Genomic DNA, 25,955 nt, shown 5'->3' on the forward strand with positions numbered 1-25,955 from the left:
CAGGGAAAATACTCTGTGTGATACTATAATGGTGGATATATGTCATTACACGTGTCCAAACCCTACAATGTACAATACCAAAAGTGAGCCATAATGTAAACTATGGACTTTAGGTGACTATGATGTGTCAGTGTAGACTCATCAGTGGTAACAAATACACCACCCTGATGGGGGGTGTTGTTAATATGAGAAGCTATACATAAATGGGAGAAGGGTTCTATGGGAAATCTCTGTACTTTCCTCTCAATTTGGCTGTGAACCTAAAACTGCTCTCTGATAAAAAGTCTTTATAAAAAATAAAGTCTACAGGGACTTCCCTGGTGGTGCGGTGGTTAAGAATCCGCCTGCCGATGCAGGGGACACGGGTTAGAGCCCTGGTTCGGGAAGATCCCACGTGCAGCAGAGCAACTAAGCCCATGCGCCACAACTACTGAGCCTGCGAGCCACAACTACTGAAGCCCGCGAACCTAAAGCCTGTGCTCCACAATAAGAGAAGCCACCACAATGAGAAGCCCACACACCGCAACGAAGAGTAGCCCCTGCTCGCCGCAACTAGAAAAAGCCTGTGCGCAGCAACAAAGACCCAACGCAGCCATAAATAAATAAATTTATAAAAAATAAAATAATAAAGTCTATTAAAAAGGCTTTTTATTAAAAAAAAAGAAAACCTTGTCTTATGTGATCTGACTCTAATTCCAATTATTTCTACAAATCTTAAAAATTACGTTTTCTGCTTTGGTTGACATTAAAACAAAAATAGTTTGAAAAATTTTAAATGATATATGTATTGCTATATCAAAGACAATGCCACAATTTTGACTTATTATAAACCAGTCTTCCCATTAAAATTAACTTTTGAAAATAAAAAGCTCAATTTTTTTAAGCAAATATTTGGATTTTATTCTTGGATGTGGCATATAATCTTACACAAAAACAAAAACTTGACTTTATAGAAATCTTTGCAGAGACTGGTTTTATATGGCCTGTGATGAAATCAATTTACAATACAATAAGTTGGATAAAATTTTTAAAGCGTGTGTTTATAGGCATTTTTCATGTAAGAGGTCCATAGCTTTCATTAGATTCTCAAAGGGGGCCATCATTCAGACAAGATTGAGAATGGCAAGTTTTTAGGTATCAGGTAAACCAAGACATTCACCCACTATTTAACACTGAGGCTTCTACTATGATTAATCATGAAACCCTCTCTGACCTCCATCCTGTATCTGTTCCCCCTTCCAAGAACATAAAAGGAAAATAATTTATTGTCACCCAAGTATTTAGGGAAGTACTAGGGAACACCGTAAGAGTTCATTAGTATATGAAAGAGGACGATCGGAAGTCAATTAAATCACCCCAATAATCATTTTTTTTAAAGGATACATTCACATATGGTTAATGGGATCCTGCAAAATAATTGGGCTACACGCATCAAGACATTAAAATGGCCATAACCTCTACGTTAATAAAGGGGAATTTACCAAAAAGATATAATCTAAAATCAGGCTTAAAAAAATATATGCAGAAAGATGCTTAACTGCATACAGTTAAGAACACAGGCTCCAGAGCCAGCTTGCAAGGACTCACTCATGAGCTAAGCAGCATGAAGCAAGTCTCTTAACCTCTGTTTCCATGCTTATTTTTAAAAGGGATAATAAAAGTACCTATTTCAAGAGGGTTTCATGAAGATTAAATGAATATATGTCAAATGCTCAGTGTACAATAAGCCCTCTGTAATTGTGTGCGCACTTAAACCTACTAAGCTTCAACCATGTGTCAGGCACTGTCCTGGACAGTTGAGATACATCAATGAACAAAAGAGAAGAATCCTGCCCTTCTTAGCTTACATGCTAACAAGGGAAGACAATAGACAGAAATAATAAGTAAATTATGAGGCATAAAAAGATGAGAGAAGCTGTGAGGGGAAGAAACGAAAAAGAAAAAGTAGAGAAGAAGCACAGAATGGCAAGTGCCAGAGGTGGCAGGCGTTGCAATTTTTAAATAGTCAGAGTACATCTCATTAAAAAGGCGACATTTAAACAAAGATCTGAAAACTCAGCCAGGTAGCTATCAGGAGTAAGCACATTCCAGCCATGGGAAGAGCAATCACAAAGGCCCTAAGGCGGGAACATGGCTGGTACACTAGAGCAAGAACAAGGATGATTAGAGCAGATGAGTAAGGGAAAGAGTAATAGGAAAAAAGGATTAGAGAGGTAACGAGGGACCAACTCAGGTAAGGCCTGTAGGCAGCTGTGCTCTGCGGAGCCACTGCACGGTTTGCAGAAGAGTAACATGACTGTCATACACTTAGAAGGATTGCTCTGGCTACTGTGCTGAGAACAGAGTACAGTGGAGAAGCACTGATGCCACTACGAGGCTATTTGTGACTGAAGTGTTAGCAAAACCCTTGTCTTTGAGCCTGAGAAATTGCTCTTGGATTCTGTTCATCTTCTAGCTCTGTTCCCCTGGAAACCATACAGGCAGAATGTCAGCTGTGTTACCAGGCAACATTGCTTATGGTAAAAATGACTATTGGTAAGTTGCTTCAGACCGAGAGAAACAATAAATACCTGGTGAGTGGCTGTAACTGTGGGCTTCCCTTACTATGGTGACTCCTATAATTCGGCACATACCTTGTAGGGATCCTGGAAGCTATGCTCATGGGTTGTTATACAAGATAATGGCTCTTGTGGAACATGGAGCTCCTAAGCAAAGTTAGTTACATATCCATCATGTGAGCCTCATCACTCTTACTTAAGCTTCACTTGGAAGAGAGGAGAGGCACAGAGAACGGTTCCAGCTGTTCTCTTTGTAGACAGCTACAAGGACTCCTACCAAAGAGAGTATCTGATTCTTCTCTGCAGGTAAGCTGTGTTTCCTGTCCCATATCCTCTTAAGCAAATCTGATGTCAAATGTGGCCTATAGCAATCCAAACATCTGTCTTGTTGAACCCTAAGAAAATTCCCTGGGTAGCCACTGCTCTGTTGTGGTAATCCAGGCAAGAAATGTCAGTGACTTGGACCAGGATGGTAGTGGTGTCAATAGGAAACAGTAGTAAGATTGCAAATATAATTTGAAGGGGGAGCTTTTAGGATCTTCTAATGAATAGGATGTGGGATGTCCATATTCTATGTGCATATAATAAAGTGAGCGATAACGGCAAGATTTTTTGGCCTGAGCAACTGGAAAGATGGAGCAAAAAAACTGGGGGTGGGGAGCACTACAGATCAGGAATTCAATTTTAAACAATTTTTGAGTTGAGGGTCATTCATCATCTTGCTTTCTTCTCAATGACCCAAAATGGCTGCAGCAGCTCCATGTATCATAAGCCCACGTGACCACATCCAAAAGAAGGGGTGTGCCTTCATAAATTGAAGGAAACCAGACTCCCAGAGGACTTCCTTTATATGTCACCATGCCTGAACCAATCACTGGCAAGGAGGATGAAACTAACACTATTGACTTTAGGCTGCTTTACAAACTGCCCCCTTTGGGTTGGGGAGGAGCCCGTGAAGCAGGTGAACCCTAAATACCTGAACTAGTCTTAAGAAAGAGAAGAATGACTAACAGGTGCAGTGTCTGTCAAAGGTATTGTCAAGGGCTTTGAATGAACCATCCACACTGATGTTAACATCACCCAGAATAAAAGAAGGTCAGTAATAAAGTACAGGTATAAAATAAAACAGGGAGCCAGGTAATGAATAATGAATGAATAAAAAACAAGTGACCTACCCTCTGTTCCATGAAAGAGACACCTGGACAAATCCTGTGACATTTCATAGCCAAAAATTATTCTAAATGATTTGAGGAAAAAAATAATTAAGAATCTGACTAAAATCAAACTCTCAATTGTAGAAGACAGAGCAATGTCTCGAGAACTTCCAGAATTAAGTAATTTTGACCTAGATTTTTACATCCAAATGATCAATCAAGCGAGAAGGCAGAATAAAGACAGTTTCAGACATGTAAGAACATTACTTGAGGGCGTTCTCTAGCAAGCAAGAATGAAAGCCAGTAAAGTGGATGTGAGAACACAGGAAACAGAGGAAATGATCCAAGAGTGAAATGAAAAAGAAATCCCAGAATGGCAGGTGTACAGCAGGACTAAACTATAATTCATCCTATTAATACAGAAAATTAGTGAACTCCACGAAAGGAATAAAGGAATAGATTCTGTTCCAAAGACAGAATAACTAAGAAGCTGGTTTCACGACAGGAATGCATGTGTTTCTTTTCTTAACAGAAAAAAAAAAGAAAAAGATATGCAACAGAAAGCTCCAGCAGAATGCTGTCTACCTACAGCTTTTCCTTCCTTATGCCTTGCTAAAGGAATCTAATCTTTTTTTTCTTTTCTTTTCTTCTTTCTTCTTTTTTCTAAGGTAACAGGGGAGAAGCATAGGATTAGGGAAGGCAGACTCTTGCCCAGACCCATGGGATAAATCACTACAGGTCTAAACAAGCCCTGGAAATCCCATTCTCCTTTGCCAGCAGCTGGCCTGAGCAACAGAGGTGAACGAGCAACTCAGTTTAAGCCAATGAGACTTACAGGAAAGTCATCTGGGGAGCTTCTTGAAAGACTTTCCTCCAAGATAAAGAGAGAGATCTGATGGTGGGAAGGAAGATTTGCCATAAAGAACATTACTGGGCAACTGGTGAATTTGAACATGGACTGTATATTAGATAATAGTACTGTGTTGTGGTAGACATGGAAATCTACCACTTACGTTCAAAAGACTCTCTACCAGTGAGGAGTGAGGAGTGTGGTTAAGCTGTTAGTTTCATCAGAGTTAGCTTCAGCCTTCAAGAGAGGGTCTTGATATCCTCTGGACAGCTCCCAGCCCATAAATGAAAAACGCAAGTCACAGGCCAAGCAATTTCTACCCAACATGGAACTCCCCTAATGGACAGTCTTAACTCCAGAGGCACTCCTTGTGCTGGCACACGGGGTGTCATCACAATCTGACAGCTCCACCTGCCCAATCCTGCTTCCTTCTTTCACTTTTGTAAATACAATCCTAATTCTGGCTCAGCATCTGCTCCCCAGAGATCTCAACCTGTGACAGTTACATTTCCTGAATTTAATCATTGTTCCCTGATCACACCTCTCCTTATGTGATATGTGATGAAGTATTTAAGGGTAAAGAATCATGATCTCTGCAACTTTCTCTCAAAAGATTCACCAAAATAAGGATAACTGGATCTAGATTTATAGAAGCAAAAGATAAAGGAAAAAGCAAATATAGCAAAATGTTTGTAACTGATGAATCTAGGTGAAAGTTAGACAGTTCACATTACTATTCTCACAACTTTTTTATGTTTTAAAATTTTTCAAAAATATATTTTAAGAGGCGGAAGATCCAAAAAAAAAAAAAACAAGAAGCACTCATCCTATCCCCCTCCTCCTGCCTTTTAGTAAGTGAAAAAAAGATGCTTGGAGTTACAGCAGCCACTGGCAATAAGAGAAAGGTCAGAACCACCAGATATGTCACCTGTGGGTGGATATTCTGTAAAATGCTGCCAAAAACAACCAAAATGATACATCAGGAAAAACAAAAAAGTTATTCAAGGAAGTAATGGTTCAAGTGTGAAAACATATACATATGACATGACTTTGAGCAATTGATAGATTATAGGGAAAGAGAATCCATTCGTCTTTGATACCAGGAACATCATCCTTCTATTGGCATGGGATCATGACACTGGTGTGGAGAGAAGGAAATGTAACCATAAACTCACTACTCCATTCTGCAATTAATATTTGCATGGTAATTAAAAGATGTATGACCTATATTTGCATGGTAATTAAAAGATATATGACCCATACAAAAACAAAGCACCAAAGATTTCATTAAGGTTACGGAACAGAATGTAAATGTTTACAACCTTGTAAGGATAAAAGGTACAGCTGATAGAAGTTGAGAGATGGAATGGGGGAGGGCAAAAGGCAAAGCAGCGAAAGAGTAGGATTTCAATTTTCAATTCCCATAAGACTAGAAATCGCTGAACATATTCCACTTGACTCATTTTTTAAGTTTTTATTGAGATAATTCACTTAGCATAAAATTCAATTTACTCATCATTTTGAATTAGGATATTTGCCTTTTTGAGTTGTTAAGAGTTCTTTATACATCCTAGATACAAGACTTGCAAATATTTTCTCCCATTTTGTGGGTTGTCTTTTCACTTTCTTGATGGTATCCTTTGAGGCGCAAATGTTTTTAATTTTGATGAAGTCCAATGTACCTATCTTTTGTTGCTTGTGCTTTTAGTGTCATATCCAAGAAGGCTTTGCCTAACCCAGGTCACTAAGATTTATTCATATTTTCTTTGAAGAATGTTATAATTTTAGCTGTTATTTAGATCTGTAATCCACTTTTAGTTAATTTTTGTGCATGGTGTGAGGAAAGGGTTCAAATTCATTTTGCACGGGGATCTCCAGATGCCTCAACACTGCTGAAAAAGCTGTTCTTTCCCTATTGAATTGTCTTGGTACCTTTGTCAAATTTTTTAAAAAACTGATTGATTGGGCTTCCCTGGTGGCGCAGTGGTTGGGAGTCCGCCTGCCGATGCAGGGGACACGGGTTCGTGCCCCGGTTCGGGAGGATCCCGCGTGCCGCGGAGCGGCTGGGCCCGTGAGCCGAGCCTGCGCGTCCGGAGCCTGTGCTCCGCAGCAGGGGAGGCCACAGCAGTGAGAGGCCCGCGTACCGCAAAAAAAAAAAAAAAAAAATTGATTGATCATAGGGTTTATTTCTGGACTCTCAATACTATCCAACTGATTTATATGTACTGACACTTTTCTCAAATTAAGCTAAAATCCACATGATATAAAATTAACCTTTTTAAGTGTACAAATCAATGGCATTTAGTATATTCACAATGTTTTGCAATCAACACCTCTACCTAGTTCCAAAACATTTTTATCACCCCCAAAGGAAACCCATACCCATCAAGCAGTCACTCCCCATTCCCCATGCCCCTGGCAGGCACCGAACTGATGTATGTCTCTATGGATTTACCTGTCCTAGATATTTCATATCAGTGGACTCATACAGTATGTGATCATTTGTGTCCAGCTTCATTCACTAATCATAAGGTTTGAGGTTCATGCACTTTGAAGCATTTATCAGTACTTCATTTTTATGGTTGAATAATATTCCATTGTACACATATACCACATTTTGGTTACCCATTCATCAGTTGATTACATTTGGGTTGTTTCTACCTTTTAGCTAAAGTAAACTGCTATGTAAGCACCGCCATGAACATTCATTACAAATATTTCTTTGAATACCTGTTTTCAATTCTTTTGGGTAAGTACGCAGGAACAGAACATGTCGGTCATATCATAATTTTCGGTTTAACTGTTTGTGGTCAAACTGTTTTCCACAGTAGCTGGACCATCATAAACTCCTACCAACAATGTACAAGTGTTCCGATTTCTCCACATCCTCGCCAACACTTGTTATTTTCTGTTTTCTAACTCGTCAAATGTCACATCCAGAACTCAACACAGTACTCCAGGTATAATCTGGACAGTACAGAATAAAGTAAGACTGATACCTTTCCTCTTCTGAACCTCCTCCCCCAGTAGTCCAGATGACGATTCTATGAAGCCTTTCTTATAGTTGCAGTACATTTTATATCTATATTGAGTTTATCAGAGTAATTAAAATACATAAGTTGTTTGTACTCAACCACATCTCCCTCACCCCTATAATTATGCAGCTGTTTTCTGAACTCATATACACTTCACATCAAGCTCCATTAAGTTATCATGTTAGCCTTAGCCCACCATTTCAGTCAGAAATATTATTTTCAAAAGTCAACCCTAAAAAATTCATTTCATCCAAAAATTTGATAAGCATGGTATCAATGTTTTCATTCACATCATTACAAAAATATGGACAGTGACTTTCAGCATGTCACTAGAAATTTTTCTCCAGCTGTCATCAATTCATTATTAATTTTTAGAGGTGCTACTCAACCAGTCACATTTCTACCTAATTTTATGGCCATCCAGCCCACAGCCTCCCCCTGTCAACAGAAAGAAATCTTATGTTTGGCTGAAATCCAGTTATTCTGCACCTTCTCCATTCTCTTGACCCACAGTCCAATAATCTTATCTAAAGAGTAAGGTTAGTCTAACATAATTATCTTTAGCAAGCCCATGTAATACCTTTCCTTCAAAAATGTAATCATGGTCAATGTTTTTAGCACTTATAACACGATGAACTCAGATTAGATCATACTAGGTTTCCAATCATATTTTGAGATTTAAACGTTAAAATACAATGAAAAAACAATATGTATCACTCAAGGCAATATGTATCACTCAGGCAACACAGGGAATACAGATTATCTCAGGTGTTATACTTCACATTATCAAGACAAATGTCATCAATTTACTGTAGCTTGCATTTACACGTTTTTAAAATTCTACAAGAGTCTCTCCTCCACCATAAAAAGTTCAATAGGAAAAATATATCTCTCCCATGTGTTCACAAAAAATAATAAAATAATAATTAAACTAGTAAACTTTAAGTTTTGTGTTTCTAATAACACAGATTATTTTGTTGGAACCAATTTCCCCAATACCTTTAAGAGCATATTCCTAGCTCAAAAATCTCTTTTACAAAGCCTTCAGAGATTGTTCCAGTCTAAAACAGCTGCTCTCTCCTTTGCTCTTTCACGATACCTACTACTATCCCTACCACTCACTTTGGCACTCAGTTATCTGATGCTTGGTAGTTATTGTTGTTAACTGTTTGATTATTATCTACAATAGGGTCTTGCCACATTCTTTTCTAACTTCATCACGACCAGCACAGAAAAGGTAAGCACTCAAATCCTTTTATTAATTTATATTGCATATACTATAAACCTATAAAGAATTAAGGTGAAATTGATAAACCTGAAGACAGTTTAGAATCTCCTGGTTCTTCTCTTTCTGAAAAGGGAAAACCAGGTACAGAGAAAGAGCTGTTGAAATAGACAAGGGTAAAATTCAGCAGGCTGTTAAGAATGTTTACTCCTAAAATGTATTAAGCACTGTATCAGTTCGCTATTGTTGCAATTACAAATTACCATAAATTTAGTGGTAACGAATATATGTCTTACAGTTCCGGAAGTCAGAAGTCCAAAACAGGTCTCACGGGGCTAAAATCAAAGCGTCAGTAGAGCTGCATTCCTGTCTGGAAGCTCTAAGGAGAATCCATTTTCTTGCCTTTACTGGTTTATAGAAGCTGCCCACATTCCTTGGCTCACGGCCGCCTTCCATCTTCAGTGCCAGCAACGCCCGGTCAATTCCTTCCCATGATGCCATCTCTCTGGTTCTGACTCTGCTGCCTCCTGCTTCTTCTTTTAAAGGCCCTTGTGATTACATTAGGCCCACCTGTTTCTAAAGCCCTCTTAACTCTATTTGTGTGTGTCTGGGGGGCGGGGTGGGGGTAAAGGGAAATGTACAAAAAGTAAGGCTTTTCTTGCCCCTACATCAACTAAAACCATCTCTCCTTTCATCACTTTATATTAGGGATCTCTGTGCATGATTTTGTTTAAACAAAAGGTTTTTAAATCTCTACAAACCATGCTACATTCCACTTAGGCTCTGGCATATGAAGAGAGGTCATTAGTTAAGAAACAAAGCTAAAACTATGTGAAAATGTGACATATCGGATGTGAAAATCCAACACATTTCTGTGTCTCTGAATCATCTCTTACCTATTTTAAATGAATTACAGAGTTTAAGTTTGTAGATTCCTTCCCCATTTGTACAATTTTAGGCTCTAGAGTTGAACATATAAATTATTTTTATAACTATTTCAAGCATTCAAATAAATCCCCCAAGATGTAATATACTGGATTGCAGATATCAACAGTTTACTATGTCTTGACATGTATAACACATTATTTTTCAGGAAACCATCAGCCATATGGGAACATATCTTCTTAAAAAAAAAAAATATTCAGGTGATATAATTGACTTCCAGGTGTCTCTTCTCATCTAATAATAACCTCTTATGATGTTCCTTGGCCCCTCCCTAAACACTTGGGTAACAATAATTTTCTTTTTATGTCCTGAAAAAAGTCTACAGATACAGGATGGAGATCAGGGAAGGGATCTGTGACTGACGGCAGAAGCCTTGGTGTTAAATGTTTGGCAAATGTCTTGATTGAACTTATACCTCTAGAGCAGCCGTTTTTAATCTTTCCTGGGTCATGGCCTCTGTTTTGAGAATCTGATGAACCTACAGACTTCTCACTAGAAAAACGCACTTGAACACATACTCAAAATTTTTAATATAACTTATTTTATTGTATTTTAAATTGACTGCCATTACAGACCATATAAAACCAGTCTTTGCAAAGATATCTGTATGTCTCAATTTTTGGTTTTATGCCAAAATTTGTTACACCCAGGAATAAAATTCAAAGTATGCAATAAAACAAACCAAACTTTAATTACTTTCAACAAACAGAAACCAAAGTACTGCTGGCTGCTGGCTGGAGTGCCTCTGATACCAAAGCACAGTTCTAGGAGAAAATCCACTTCTTTCACAGAATTCTCCAGGGAGATCTGGGGAAAGCACAGGTGTAAGAGAGAAAGCTCAGGTCCAGACAGTAAGAGAATAATGTTGACTGAATTTAATGAGTGTTCCCCAAAACAGTAACATTTTATACTTGTATATATTTATTTAAAAAAAGGAAAAATATGGTTTCAAAAATTGTGAGACATTAAGAATAAAATTTAAATATTTGGGAAAAATATCATACCAGACCTGCTATGTTCCTACTACTTAGTCATGCAAAATGTATTAAGTTCAAAGTGGAGTAAATGCAGGCCTCAAAAGAAGGGTTCTCAAGCCAATAAGGTAAAAAGAAAATACTAGAAGATAGTACATATGTGTTATCTTAAATTTGAAATTTGAGGTTTACTAATATTCAATGTGTCAGACTGACACCAGCACCTGCTCTTGGTCCTGCATCAGGCTGCTTCCATCTTATGGCATTTACGTGAACTATGCTGGACACCACAGATTGGTGCACTTGACCTCCCGCCTACCGATAAGCAATTAGAAAGAAGCCTTTTTAGTTATCTGGGGGGCAAGCACAGCTGTGGAAATACGAAATTTCTCTACAGCCTAATTCCAGAGTCCATCCCCCAGCTTCTTCGGTGACAAGAGGTGGGGAGGCAGGAACACCAGCAGCAGAGGTGTCTTGATCTGACTTCCTAATCCAGGGTTGCAAGTTGGGGTCTGTCCTGCAGTTTTCAGAGTATCTAGAGGCAAATGCAGCAGTGGCAGAGGTGGCACGAGGTCTGGATTCCAGCACGGCTCCCAAGGTGGCCTCTGAGCTGCCCTGGTGAGTTACCTCTGGATTGACCCCCTAAAACCTGTTGTTAGGCCCTTCTGACAATTCTGTAAGCACCTAATACCTTGTATGAAATCTCTTCTAGCTTAAGATACTCAGAAGGGTTTCTGTTTGTGACGCTGACTACACCCACAGTATTGCAGTAGCTAAAAGTCTCCTAAGGGAGAGGTAGCAGTTTCACACCCTGGAGGGGTTGTTTGTGATGTCCTCACCTGTTCACTTTCAGCAGATCACAACATGCTGCAGCCCGCATGGGCCCAAGTAAGTAGATCTGCAGATCTCAGGAGAATTATGATATCACGCATGGATGGATTTTTAAGATTTTTGCAAAGAAAGCCAGACTAAACATAATATTAATAAGCAAAATACAAGCAAGCAACAAGAAAATGGGAGAGCTGACAACTGCCTGTTACCAATACCAGTGCTTTATCAAAAGCTGTAAGGTAAAAATGTGATTATCTTGTAAAACATAATCTATAAAACTTTTTAGAAGAAAACACAGGGAAAAAAAGTCTTTGAGACCTAGGACTAGGTGAACAGTCCATAGACATGACACCAAAAGAACAATCATAAAAGAAAAAACAATGGTTAAATGCACTACATGAAAATTTAAAACTTTCTTGCCTCTGTAAAAAATCCCTGTTAAGAGGATGAAAAGACAAGCTGCGGATGGGAAGAAAATTTGTGCCAATCACATATCTAACACAAGACTTATATCTAGAATATATAAAGAACTCTCAAAACGCAACAATGAAAACCCAATTTGCTCATTAGGGAAACAATTTGCCCACTAGGGAAAGGCAAATTGAAACTACAATGAGCTATCACTATACAACTATTAAAATGACTAAAATTTTTTAAAAACAGTGAACAAAACCAAATTCTGGCAAGCATGTAGAGAAGCTGGCTCTTTCATACATTGCTGTTGGGAATATATAGCCAGTCTGGAAGATAGTCTGGCCATTTCTTGTAAAAATAAACATACACTTACAATACAACCCAGCAATTACACTCTTGGGCACTTATACCAGAGAAATGAAAACTTATGTTCACACAAAAACCTATATACAAATGTGCACAGTAGCTTTATTTGTAACAGCCAAAAGCTGGAAACAACTCCTATGCTCTTCAACAGGTGAAGAGTTAGCATACTGTGTACTGTCGTACATCCATACACTGAACCCTACTCAGCACTAAAAAGAAATGAACTACTGATAAATACAACAGCTCGGATGGTTCTCTAGGGCACTGGGTTGGGTGAACAAAGTCCATCTCAAAAGGTTACATACAGTATGATTCCATTTATGTAACATTCTCAAAATGACACAATTATAGAGATGGGGAACAAATTACAGGTTGCCAGTAAATAGGGGTGAGGAGGGTGGGGAGGGTGGGGAAGGAGGAGACCTTGAGCTGCGTAAGGGAGTTCTTGGCAGTGATGGAACAGTACTGTATCTTGATTGTGGTGGTGGTTAAATGAATCCAGACATGAAATGTTATCAAATTGCATAGAACTATACACACACATACACATGAATGAATGCATTAAAAAACATGAAATCTGAATATGGCTACTTAACAGTACTGTACCAATGTTAGTTCCCTGGTTTAATGTTGTTATAAATATGTTGTGTTATATAAGATATTACAACTGAGGGACACTGAATGAAGGTTACACAGGACTCCTTGTACTATTTTTGCAACTTGCCATGAATTTATAATTATTTCAAAATAAAAAGTTTTTTTTAAGTGAAGACATTCAATCATACTTATTTTTAAAATTACTAAGATTTTAGGTGGAATCAAAAACATGGAAATAATACATTTTAAATTGTTCTAAAATATTTTTCATCTTTATCTCATTATTTTTGTTAATGTCTTTTTATGTGCATAATATTATAGTACATAGTTTACAACAAACATACACATATTGGGAATGCAGATACATTTTTTTATGCTGCTGGAGTGTGACATAAAACTTTTGCAGACCTCTGTTACAGAGGCTACAATAATCTAAGACTCTATCTTTTACATTTTTTACTTGGGCAAGCATATGCCAGAACAGGAAAAACATGGGATTGAGAATCAAAAAGAACTCAATTTTTATCCATAGTTTAAACAAGTCACAATCTCATCCTCGTCTACAAAATGGAGGAGTCATATTAGATCATTCCCAAGAACAGTCCAGCTCTTAAATATTATGACTCCATGAGTTCTACAACAGGAAAAAGTGAAATAACCATAAAGAAATGTATGACTAAAACTCTAACCAGTATTCACTGAAACTATACTATGGATTCAGTATTGCCAGGAATATTAAATACAATACACAGCCTAAGTTACCATCAACATAAACACAGAAAAGTGCATCTACAAAGACAATTTTACCTCAAAGAAAATAGATTAGCAAAAGATCCTGTTTAAATATAAATATCAAGATAACAGGCACATGTGGCTATTTTATATGCAACCTCACAGTTCTTTAAAGCCTCTAATTTCTGCTCATGGTATTGTATTAGGTTCCGAATTGCAGCAAACAATATACCAATGCATACAGGTATCCTGGTATTCAAGCTGTGGGTTGGGTTCTCACACGAAGTAGACTATCAAGACATCCAGAAAAGAATTATTTTCCATTCACTTAATTATTCTCCATCCACTTGAGTTAGACTTAATAAGACAGAATTTTAAGAGATCCATTATTCAGGGGAAGTTAAATATACCACCCTGTTATACCACCTTTTACTTCTAAGCAGTAAAAACCAACACAACAAGGTCCTAGCACTAAAGCTCCATGCACAGGAAGTTCTTCAGTTTCTCACCCAGAACCTTGTATCATTTTTATCCACCATTCAACAAGTGGTTATGGGTTCTAGTCTCATATCACACGGAAAATACCAAATCAGAAAGGTGAGTAAACTACTACAGGTGAGTGTAATGAGAGCAAACAAAGAGATACAGTTAACAATAAAGTAATAAGCAAATCTACTCCCCAAAACCAAACATGCTTTAGAAAGGAATGGTTTCACCAACAAATGAACAAAATATGGTGGTCTGTATATTGCTGACTGAGGAGACTAATGGCTGGAGATTCTGCAAATACACTGTGATGAGTTCACTGACACCCAAGGCACATGAATGGAACCACCAAAGTAATTTTTTTTTTTTACTAGTATTTATAGACAGCACTATCCATCTTAAATTTTTTTAATGGAGAAGAAAACTGAAAATCACATTTAAATTATCTTTCCAGCATTCTTTAGTACTGAACTAAATTACATCACATCTGAATGTTACCATGAAATATAGACACACCCAAAAAAAAGAAAAAAAAAACCACACACAAAAGAGGACAAAACAAAACAAGGAGTCCTGAGAAGTTGAAATATGTTGAAATTGATTCAGGCAACAAGGCGTATCTGTGAATGTTTTACAGCCTAAAAAAATGAAGCTGCACTGCAGTAAATGAACAAACTAATATCCCCTTCTTCAATTCCCAGATGCCCTTTAAAAAAACACTACCACCACCACTTCAACCTCTCTGAAGTATGGTTGTTCTAAAATAGAAATGTATCTCACAACTGCTGTCACCCAAGAGCAACATTCAGTTGGTAAAAACTTTATATTGACATTTCCTAAAAGTTCAAGAATGCAGTGGCATCAAAGTGTCTTAGGTTTGATCAAAAATGGTCATTCAAAATAATCTTAAAAAAAAAATGATCAGAAGCCTGTAAAACTACAATCAATGGAGATACAGAAAATTCTCAAAACTAAATTGCATCCTTTTACTTTAAAAGATAGTACATATAAAGAACTTATTACTTAGTAAGCACTCAATAATTGTAGCTGCTATTATTACTATGAGACAGAAAATAAGGACTAGAGAGCTGATGAAAATATCTATGATCATAGTGGTGAGGCAACCAATATACACTTATTAAGTGCTTACAAGGTCTCAGCACTGTGCAGGGGCAATACAAGTTCATCACAATCAACTTACGCAGCACTATCTCTGATCAAATAAATGACAAGTTGCGCAATATATTCTGAACCAATAAGGTAAACATCAAGTTACATTCAGCAATGATTAGAACTTACCAAGTACTTTCAACTTCTTTCAAAGTACCGTCCTTTATTTAAGTCCAGTATACAGAACTTGAGACAAATTACTTACTTGTAGAGAGTCACCAAATGATTAAATAAACATAAAAGTGTCACCAAAATGAGTCTTTTTCTTTCTTTCTTTCAAAATGAGTCATGATTTTTATAGGGGGAAAAAAATCTCTTTTCCCATTTCTCTCCAGGCTTAGGTAGAATAAGGATTTAGATTAATTCCCTCTTAAAGAAAATCTTTCTAAACTTCGAGGGTCATGAAAAGACCCTCTGTACTCCTAGGATTTATGCGCATTAGAGGGACGGATTTACACAGGAATGCACATTTATTAAAATGTTATCTTTCATTTATATGAAATGTCCAGAATAGCAAATGTATAGAGATGGAATGTTGATTAGCAGTTGCCTAGGGCTGAGAAGGGAGGTAAGGAAGGTGATGGGGTGATGAAAAAGTTCTAAAACTGGTTGTGAAAGGTGTACAACTCCGGAATATACTAAAAACCATTGACTTGTACACTTTAAATAGGTGAATCGTATGGCATGTAAATTATATCTCAATTAAGCTGTCATTTAAAAATTTTAACTCTTCTCAAAACTCGACAAATCACACTTGCTGCATTATGGTCAAACTCCATAGGATGTATCCTTGGTCAGATATTCTTCCTAGCCTGGTTGACTCCATCACTGACAATTCTACACGGCCCCTTTCTCAACAATCTGACTCTCCCCACCAATACAAAGATCGAGCAACAGAACAGGCTTGCAGGGAAAGGAGGTAGTCCATTTTGTAAAAGTTAGAAATACTTCACACTATATTTTAATACAAGTGATTTTTCAAAAGAATTATTTTCATAACATAAAAAAATCCTGATAAAGCTATCTATTTATTATAGCATTTTGAGTTTAAAAGAATGTGTTACTACTCTATCAGTAAACTGTGAATTACCTACTAGGATACAGATACAGTGTCATAACGGTGGTCTATGAAATGGACGATCCTTGTAGGGTATAAGGAAAGACACATCAACATCTGCAGAATTTCTGAAATATTCTGCCTCACAGGAATAGCAGTGCTTGAAATTAAAAAAAAAAAAATTCTACAGCTCACAGATTTACTTTAACAGGCTCCAGGACCCCAACCCACCTCCTATGGAATACCAGGTTTGTTTGTTAGGATACTTTGAAAGAAGCTATACAGAACAACAAACAAGGGTGAATAACAAATCACCTAGAAGTACACGTCATGTATGCTACCTTTCATCCACATGTACCACGCTGTCTATTTAAGGATCCTACTCAGAGGAGCTCATAGCTTGGGGTCCAGACAGACTTCATCATCCTATTCTCAGTGCCTACATGGTGCACAAATTAGGTGTAGATTTCAATAAAAACTTGCTGAATAAACGGAGATTTCTCACCTGATTAGCCCTGGCTGCTTGCAGCTGGGTTTTCTATTTAGGAAACTTTGGAAAACTTTTTCCCACCTGGGCTGGCTTAAAGAAGCACCCAGAACAACGGAATCTTATCACCTCCTTCATCAGCCTAAATTGTAGCTCTCTTTTTATAATGAGCAACATAAGGGTAGAGTAAAACCTCTGCGTGTGAACTGATGAGAAACAAATATCTTCCTACATTCCTCCAGGGGCTACTGTGAGCAGTGCCAGTTGGCAGTCTCGCAGCAATTTTTAATGCTCTCTAGAGACGAGAAGAATCAAGAAATGAGAAGAGATTAGGCTTACGGTATGTACTCCAAAAACATTTTAGCGTAAAGATACTTAAAGTGTTCAGGGACACAGGTTTTGACCATTTTTGAAATGATTATGATTCTAATGGTCTATAAATCATAGACTATGTTTTGAACACAGAAATACTGGTGGGAGCCTTGTTTCTCAAGAACAGGTAACATAACCATAATAACTGAGCCTGGAGAAATTAATAATTATTTATTTTATTATATAAAATAAAAAATAAATAAGTGTATAAAAATTGATTACCTTTCTCCGTTCCCAGTAAACATAACTTACTCAAGTATGATAGTTTAAGGCACTCCTATCTGAAGGTAATAAAAAAAAAAAGAAGGGGAAAAAAAACCTGGAATTAAAAGTCAAACCATTACTAATAGTTATAAAGTGATAGGGGCAATGTTAGAGGGGATATTTAGTTTCTAAATTATACATTTCCTTCATAACAATATTTTACAATGAGCATGTGAAACTGGTGATAAGGAAAAAACTGGTTCTTCCTTTAAACACTCATATACTCTTTCCCCAAACAAAACAATATGAACTTTTTTATTGCTTGTGGTTTTACAGACTCTATTGGGGTAATAATAACAAACCTGCTCAAGTACTTTAGGCAACAGTAAAAGGGACTGGGGGGGGGCGGGCGGGAAGGCTCCAACTTTTGTTAATGGTTTTTACCAAAATCCACAAGCTAATGAATAAATACACACATAACTATACTGTAAGTCAGAGCATGGCTTGTGCTGTAAAAGGACTTTACAGGAGCAAGAGAAAAGAGCCATCACTTCGGATCAGGAGAACAGGAGAGCTTGCAGACAAGGTGACATTTGAGCTGGGTTATATAGATGATCCCTCTGATGAGGTAACAATAGGTGAAATTCAGAGTACATGCTCTGCCCCCCCCAATATTTTATAGATTAAAAATAGTTCAAGTAGTGAACATACACCCCAAACATACTTTATTTTTTTAATTTTTAAAAAATATATTATAAAATTTGCTACATAAAGCAATGAAAACTTTCCCACATCACCTAAGTTTCTTCTATCATTCCACTATTCCTTTACCATTTTGGCATGAATCCTGTGTCACTGTTAGTTTGCACCTGTTACTGCAATGGGATACACATTATCTTTTCCCTATGGATGATAATTTTGCATCTTCCCATTAAACTCCATACCTTTGAGAGCAATGACTGTCATCCATTTCTGCTTTACCTTTCCATAAAACTCCTCAAATAAATGGGTACTCAACAGATGTTGACAGATTAAACCTAATTCTAATAATTGGGACAAGAAACAATCACCATCACAAAAGATGTCCGTGGAACAGATATTATAAACAAATCACAGTTTTGTACACAGAACAAAAAGCACCTAGATTAATATATCTTCCCTCAAACACTAAACCAATTGCTATTCTTTGGTGTAACTTGCTCAGAAAGGTGTTTATTTTAAAAAATAAATATATAAGCCTCTAAGGCAGCCTCTATAGAACATTATCGTTTTCTGTCACAAAGACCTAAGTCAACACATTAATTGGGCACTAGAAAAGTACTAGGTGACACAGTGAATCTGCACAGAAACAGAGGACGGTCCTAGTTCCCAGGGATCTCAATGGACAGTTCACAATTCAAGAAATTCCCTGGCTATGTGTATATTTAGGACAATGTGTTTAAAACAATGTGAAAAGCACACAGGAAAAATATGTTTTCCAGGAAACATAGCCTAGATAGTTCAAAGATAATTCTTTCCGAGTGTTTTCTTTATATGCGATCTTTTAAAAGTTCAGGAATTCTCTCCTCTATTGTTTAAATAAGCTGGTAAGTAAACAAAATTAGAAATTTGGAAGCTTGTTTTAATCTTCTACTTACTATTCTGAGATGGAAAAGACGATTATGCCAGCAGGCCTGCCTGACATACTTATCAAAGAAGAGGATCAAAGAGAAGAGGAGGAAGGAGGATATTAGGTGTAACAACGCCAGATACCATCAAGATTACTACGAAAGATCATGTGTTTGTGTGTCTACACTTCCTAAATTCTATAGGAAGAGCCAAGTATCTCTCAAATATTATTACCTGAAATTGGCTTTTAGATTTTAGAAAAGTACAGCTTCTCTGTTGTTATTGCTGAGCCTGTGAACTTATGTTATAATGCTGCACACCACTCATATAATCAATGAACACTTTGGAAAGTTGTTAGTATTGCTTAAAAAAAAAACCCGCTGGGCCAGAGGTTCCAATAAAATTCACTTTTCTAGAGAAGTAATTTTACAAAATAACTCAGAATGTAAGAAAAGACAGGATGGAATGCTATCTTTGATAATGAGTAGCCAAAAAAAGACTACAGAATAACACACACACCGCAGCTTTGTTTATAGGGTTGTAACTTGCACATGCAAGTACTCTACAAAGTACTGCACAAGAAGAAACTGTCAAAAATGAATGTTCATGAGAACATTCCTTTTCTAAATAAGGTCTCTAACAAGGAGGTACTATTTCTAAATATAATTTCTTTAGCAAGTATTGACAGATATAGAATAGCAGCAGTGCTCAAGATGGAAAAAAACTTCTTACATTTGTTTTATCAATAGTACAAGTTACTGTTACTAATTATAATGCCTACGGAGATATCTGCTGGGCAGAACAGTTACAAAACTAACTTTACTTTTATCAAAAGTTTATTTTTTTCCTAATCCTATAGACCCTAGCAACCTGGAGTTTTTTGTTCTGTTTCGTTTTGCAATTTTTTTTCCTTCCAAAAGAAGCTCCGCCAGTCAAGTCGAGGTAATACTTTCCACAGTTCAAAGGTTAAGGCGCATTCGGCTCTATATAGAGCTCTAGCTCGTCATCAGCACCGCTCCCTTTTTTTTTCTTTTCAAATTATCTTGACCTGAGAGAGGTTAATGCTCCCTTACAATGCAAATCCACGAGATAAGCGATTTTAGGTGCCGAGAAATGAAACTGGGATGAGAGGAAAACACCGACAGCGATCAAGAACCATTTCTCCGTAGAAATAAGCCTCTCCAGAACGCTAGAAACTAAGGTTTTGTCCAAAGAACCTGCCGCCCGGAAGCCACAACTTCCAGCAATTGGCAAAGAAAAGTTACAAGTAAGAGCTCAGCGCCCAGGGAGCCTGCGCCGGTGCGGAGATTGAGACCTGCAAGGACACTCACTGGCCCCCACAGCCCGCAGGCGCTGGCTGCGGTGTCGGTGGGGCCGATTCCGGCTCGGGTAGGCTCGGGGTCTGGGGGTGCGCGGAAGGCGCGGAGCGGCGCGGGCACGGCGCCCGCGTCCGCACCCCTCCCCACTACCGCGAGCAGTGGGCGGAGAGACGAGAGCAAAGAAAAAGCAGGACAATGCTGGGCCGGGCTGGCGACTCCGCGCGCTCAGCGGGTCCTCAGCGTCCTCCTCGCCTGGGGCCGCCAGCTGCCGAACTAAGTTTGCTCCTCAGCCCTGCCTTCCTAGCCGGGGCAGTGAAGCAGTGACCGCCGACCTCCCTCCGCCTCGCCGCGGCCGCCGCCGCCTTCCTCCCCGCGGGGCGGCTCCCGCGAGTCCACGAGGACGCGGCGCGCGCGAGCGGAATGGGGCGCGCGAGGGAGAAGGGGCGCGCAAGGAAGCAGCGCGCGCGCGGGGAGCCGGGCGCGCGGCGCTCCCCGAGGACCCGCTGCCGCTCCGGCGGGTTTTCGGTTGAGGCGGGGGCTGCGCCGCGGCTAAGTGTCCGTTATGAGTCTTGGCCCGGGCGGCGCAGCTTGCCAGCCATTCTGGCCCGCCTCCCCCTCGACTCCCATCAGAAAGGCAGCGAGCGAGGGCCGGCGACCTCGTCTCCCGCCAGGGCTGTGGCCGCCAGTCGGCGGGCATCCCGGCGCCTACCCCTGGGGTGGAAGAGAAAGTGAAATGAAGCGCCTTTCCCCAGGCAACACCTACCCGTCCCCAGTCCAAGTGCAGCTGCCTCACTCCTCAGGCGCCGCCGGTCCCCGCCCTCGGGCCCCAGGCTCCGTTCTCTTGACAATGGCGCGTCCCCTTTAAGGAATAATCCGATCGGAACCGATCTGTGGTTAAACCTCCCTCCGACTCTGATTTTAACCGGATTTCTCTCTCTCTCCCCCCAGAGCCCGACGGGCGCCCGGCGGTGCTGCGAGCTCTTCCCACCTCTTCCCCGCCCCGCCCACTCCCTAGCTTTCCTGATTGGCGAGAAACACTACTACAGGAACAGCAGTTGTCGCATCGCACTCGCCAGTCCAGCCGCCGCTCAGAGTTACCCCCACCTTCACCCCGCCCCCTTTCCTGGGTTGGTCCTACCTCTAATCATTCTCCGTCTTCTACTCTATCGTTGCTTTGGAGAACTGGCAGTCAAGGCTCACCCTCCCGCCTCCGGAAAGCGAACTTTATTTTTATTGGTAAAAGGACATCTTCCTGTGCACCTGATTGGGCAGGAAGGAGTTAGTCTGCACGCCCCTTACCATTATCGCTCTCTCTCTTTACGGGTTTGAGAAACGGCCGCAAAGTCCTCCCCCCTATTTTGCCTTGTTCTAAGCGCCTTTCCCTTTAAATATTGGTAGGGGTGGTGGACAAACTCACAGCCTGTGTTGGAGAAAGACGGAAAGGGAGAAGAGAAAATTTCAAAATCTTCTCCAGATGAGTAATATATCGGGAACTGGAGCTGGGATACTGCGGAATCTCATCCTTCGGTCTACTGAATGGAGTGGTTAGAATGAGAATACCTGAAATTCTAGTACTAACTTCTGAGATGTACTCAACAAATTTTCACTCACCGTCTGCTCTACTCCTCCTGTCGATCCCACTTGCATTTCGCTACTCCAGAGAGCTTTAATAAAAGTATCTGTAAACCTAGAGGTGTCCTTGTTTGTCCCGCATTCATTTAAAAAAACCCTTTAAATCGCTTCCATTAAAAGTTCCGTTTAATTCACGTCCTCTGTTGTTATCTCGGGGTTTGTCACGAGAGCTAAATTACTCTTCTGAAAAGATTGAATAGATGCCCACCCACCATGCCAGCCTGCAAAGTTGAAGTCCATACCCCTTGCTAGAACTGTGCCGGGGGGAGCCCAGGTTGAGCCCAAGCGGGCACCAGAAGTCTATTTCTTGAGAGAATGGGGCAGTCTGGCACCGGAAGCTTAACCCTGCCGCGAAACCTCACGCATGAAAGAGGAGGAATTCTGCTGCAGCCTGGTGTGGTCCGTGTTAGGAGTTCCCCAGTTTCCCATGGGAACTGCAAGAACCAAAAGTGTCGTACCTACTAAAACTGGGTATTCAAGTGCTTTGGTACCCATCTGTGAATGTTAGGGGTAAATGGTTAAATGTTCTGCCCCTCTTTGCCAATGAACTTCAAGAGACTTTGGACCTCAGGATGTTTAGTGCATTTGCAGTGAGAGCCCAGTGGAAACCAATGATGCCAAGATAGTGACAAGGCTCAGCAGTACCCTGGAAGGGATTTATACCAGAAAAGGGGGAATAAACATCGATAGTCGATAGGACTTTTCCGTGAGTTCAGGGGAAAAATCTCCCGGGGATACCCATAAATATGGAAGAGTGAGAAAAGGGAAACGTTGTAGGTGGTTTAGGTGTTTCTAGTAGGAGATAAGGAAATATCTGGATTATATTTATATGGCCTTCAAGGTATTTTTTTAAAATCAAGATCTAGGCAAGGTTTTCAAGTTCTTTGTAAATCACTTGCTTTATGAGGCCAAGATTATTTTGTTACACTAGCACATTGGGCTCATAACTCCAGAAGGCTGTCTACAGTAACCTCTAGATTCCCTTTGTCACACCTAACCAACCACGTTGAGATCATCACCTTACAAATATAATTTATATTATTTTTTTCTCTATTTCATACTTGCCCACAATAGGATTACCTATTACTTTTTAGCCCATACACCCAGACTCCTGGTACTAATACTGCTATTGGTATTTCACACTGAAGAAGAATTTAGGAAATCTGCAAGCATGGATATGCAGGTCATTCTTAAGAATGTTCAGTATTATTGAACAAAGCTGCAGTTCTAACCCTGGAGAAACTGTCAATTTGCACTTTTCCCTTCAGAAGGACTTTATGTCTCCTACCTTTGTTTTCCATCTCTAAGCCAGATCCCCATTCTTTAAAAAGAAATATTCCCCCAATGTGCCAGTTTGACTAAAGCTTTTCAACATCCTTGTATATAGATCTTTGTTAAACTCTTTTAAAGGTGAAATTTCACACGTTATGATCACTTATTCTCCCTTTGTTTATATATAAAGGTAAACCATATCAAAGAACTACCAGTTAAGCCAGTAATTCAGTTTTCCTCAGAAAAAAAAAATGTTACCATGTATATTGCAAATTCTTTTCAGTTCACCATAGGTTTATATAGTAACTATTATGTGTTGAGTAAACAATAGGGGGGAAATTGATGAATATGACTCTCCAAATTCTACCCATAACTGGCACAATTTTACCCCTCACTCAGCATGTAGGTGGATACCATCTATTAATCTGTGATTTTCCATAGTAAAATTAAGAAAAAATCCAGTCAGTAAAAGCTGTCAACCAAAATCTTTCCCCAGACCTTTATTAGCATTAACAAGAATGAGACAAATTAAGACAAAATACATTCACAGTAATTCGTTTTATAAAGAAAACTTCAAAAAATATCTCCTGGGTCTCTCAAGAGGAGGAAGTCCTACACCTTCTATATTTCAATGTGTTCCTTTATAAAATGAGAACTGATATTCATTGAGAAGATCACCGAAAGATCTTCAGTTATCAGTAAAAGGTTCAATTATGTTCAGTATATTCTACTTAGGCAGGAAAAAAAAAGATACTAATATATTTTTTAAAAGATTTCCAATTCTCTCCTACTTAAAACCCTTCGAAGATTCTTCAAGCACATATTGAATATAGTCCAAGCACCTAAGCAAAACATACAAATCACTTTATAATCTGACTCCAGGCTACCTCTCAGATTTATTCTCTGGCCACTCCTTCATTTGACACTTGAAATGGCTGCTCTTTAGATATCAATGATTCTGCTCTTTCAAGCCTCAGTGCTTTGGGGCATGTGGGTCCCTTTGTGTAGAATAGCTTTCCGCTCCATGCTCACCTGGAGGATGCTTCCATCTGTCCATCCAAACCCAAAAGAAGCTTTACTTTTTTTGTGAAGCTTTCTCTGATTGCACCCCCTTCCCTGATTTAATTATTTTTCTACTATATATGTATATAATTCTGATTAAGATGATGCCTGACATAACTGAAAGCTTTCAGTAAATGCATGTCAAATTGACTGAGCAAGGATGAGACAAAAAGGTTAACCTACAATGTGAAAATCTAATTAACCAGAACACTATTCTAGGAATATTCTAATTATTTAATATTTTACTGTAAATCTATCTCATCAATTAGTCTAGATTACTGGTTCCCAGGCTTTTTTATTTCATGGACCAGTAAAATTTGCAAGGAATTTTTGGTAACTGATATAGGTTTAACAACTTTTTTATTTTGCGAAGCAAAGGTATAAAAATAAATATAAATAAATCGCTATCTATTCTCCCCATTATTTCATAAAATAAGAATATTTTAAAACCAAAAATTGGGGGTTTCCCTGGTGGCGCAGTGGTTGAGAGTCCGCCTGCCGATGCAGGGGACACAGGTTCGTGCCCCGGTCCGGGAAGATCCCACATGCTGCGGAGCGGCTGGGTCCGTGAGCCATGGCCGCTGAGCCTGCGCGTCCGGAGCCTGTGCTCCGCAACGGGAGAGGCCACAACAGAGAGAGGCCTGCGTACCGCAAAAAAAAAAAAACAAACACCAAAATTGGGAAGGTTGTTTCATAAAACAAGAATATCTGAAAACCAAAAATTGGTTGGGTTATAACTTCAGAATGAAAGTCCTCTGAATAAATTTGACATTATAAAGAACTTATACAGGGGACTTCCCTGGTTGTGCAGTGGATAAGACTCTGCACTCCCAATGCAGGGGGCCCAGGTTCGATCCCTGGTCAGGGAACTAGATCCCACATGCATGTCACAACTAACAGTTCCCATGCCACAACTAAGGAGCCCAAGTGCCGCAACTAAGACCCGATGAAACCAAATAAATAAATAAAAGAACTTGTACAAACCTCCAGTTGGGTCCAGAATACTCACTGCATTTCACAGTACTTGATCTGATGCTCTTTTTCATCTATTTTAAAAGATGGCTTAGAAATGAAAATATTCCTAAGATTTTTTTCCCTCCATAATGTTTATGGAGGGGAGGAGAAACTATGTGACTTTTTGTTAATTTTCACTCTACCCATGAGTAAATGTTAGAGCATCATCACTAACTGACTTGCTAGCTTCCTGCCAGGATATTTGTAGAGAAACTCTCATTGTTACTGGAGGCCCTTGCAAAATGCTTCCTGAATTCCTTTTTGCATCTACCATATCTTACAGAGTTTCCCTCCTTTCCTTTTGGGAAACTTACCACTCTTTAAGAACCATTGTTTAGTCCTTAGAAAGTTCCCCCTTGTTTGTCAATGAGTCAAACGATAAAAATTCAAGTGCTCTTTTAAAAATTTTTTTACCCATATAACATATTTTCTGAGCTTCCAAAAATTTAGGTTAAGTGCCCAATAACCATCAATGAATATCATAGTATCTATCCTGCGTCACAGTTATTGTAATGCTAATATGAGCCTACTACAGCACATGGAGAAATGTTTGTGTTAGGGTAATTCAAATATATATTTAAATATATTTAT

At 39.1% G+C, this 25,955-nt stretch overlaps 1 protein-coding gene and 1 long non-coding RNA gene across 10 annotated transcripts in view; one reads left to right on the forward strand and one right to left on the reverse strand.

The window, feature by feature from the left end:
* The window catches only part of FRYL (FRY like transcription coactivator), a 293,278-nt gene that overhangs the window by 222,549 nt on the left and 44,774 nt on the right, over positions 1 to 25,955 (reverse strand). For 6 of the 9 annotated variants that reach the window (XM_089911907.1, XM_089911905.1, XM_089911906.1 and 3 more), the window contains exon 1: positions 21,148 to 21,324. The exons of 1 other annotated variant lie outside the window; for it this stretch is intronic. The gene's annotated coding sequence lies outside the window, so the exon portion shown is untranslated. Of the gene's footprint in view, positions 1 to 9,118; positions 10,190 to 21,147; positions 21,325 to 25,955 lie in introns of those variants that run through there. 2 more of the 9 variants (XM_089911908.1, XM_089911903.1) reach the window with 1 other exon arrangement.
* LOC149749146 (uncharacterized) lies at positions 19,959 to 21,522 on the forward strand. The gene is made up of 2 exons (XR_016393275.1): positions 19,959 to 20,332; positions 21,333 to 21,522. It is a non-coding gene; the product is annotated as an uncharacterized LOC149749146 (long non-coding RNA).

The sequence above is a fragment of the Delphinapterus leucas genome, chromosome 5, assembly GCF_059928025.1.
Source record: "Delphinapterus leucas isolate spDelLeu-1000000601 "Yukka" chromosome 5, BTC_Dleu_Yukka2, whole genome shotgun sequence".
Taxonomy (NCBI): Eukaryota; Metazoa; Chordata; class Mammalia; order Artiodactyla; family Monodontidae; genus Delphinapterus; species Delphinapterus leucas.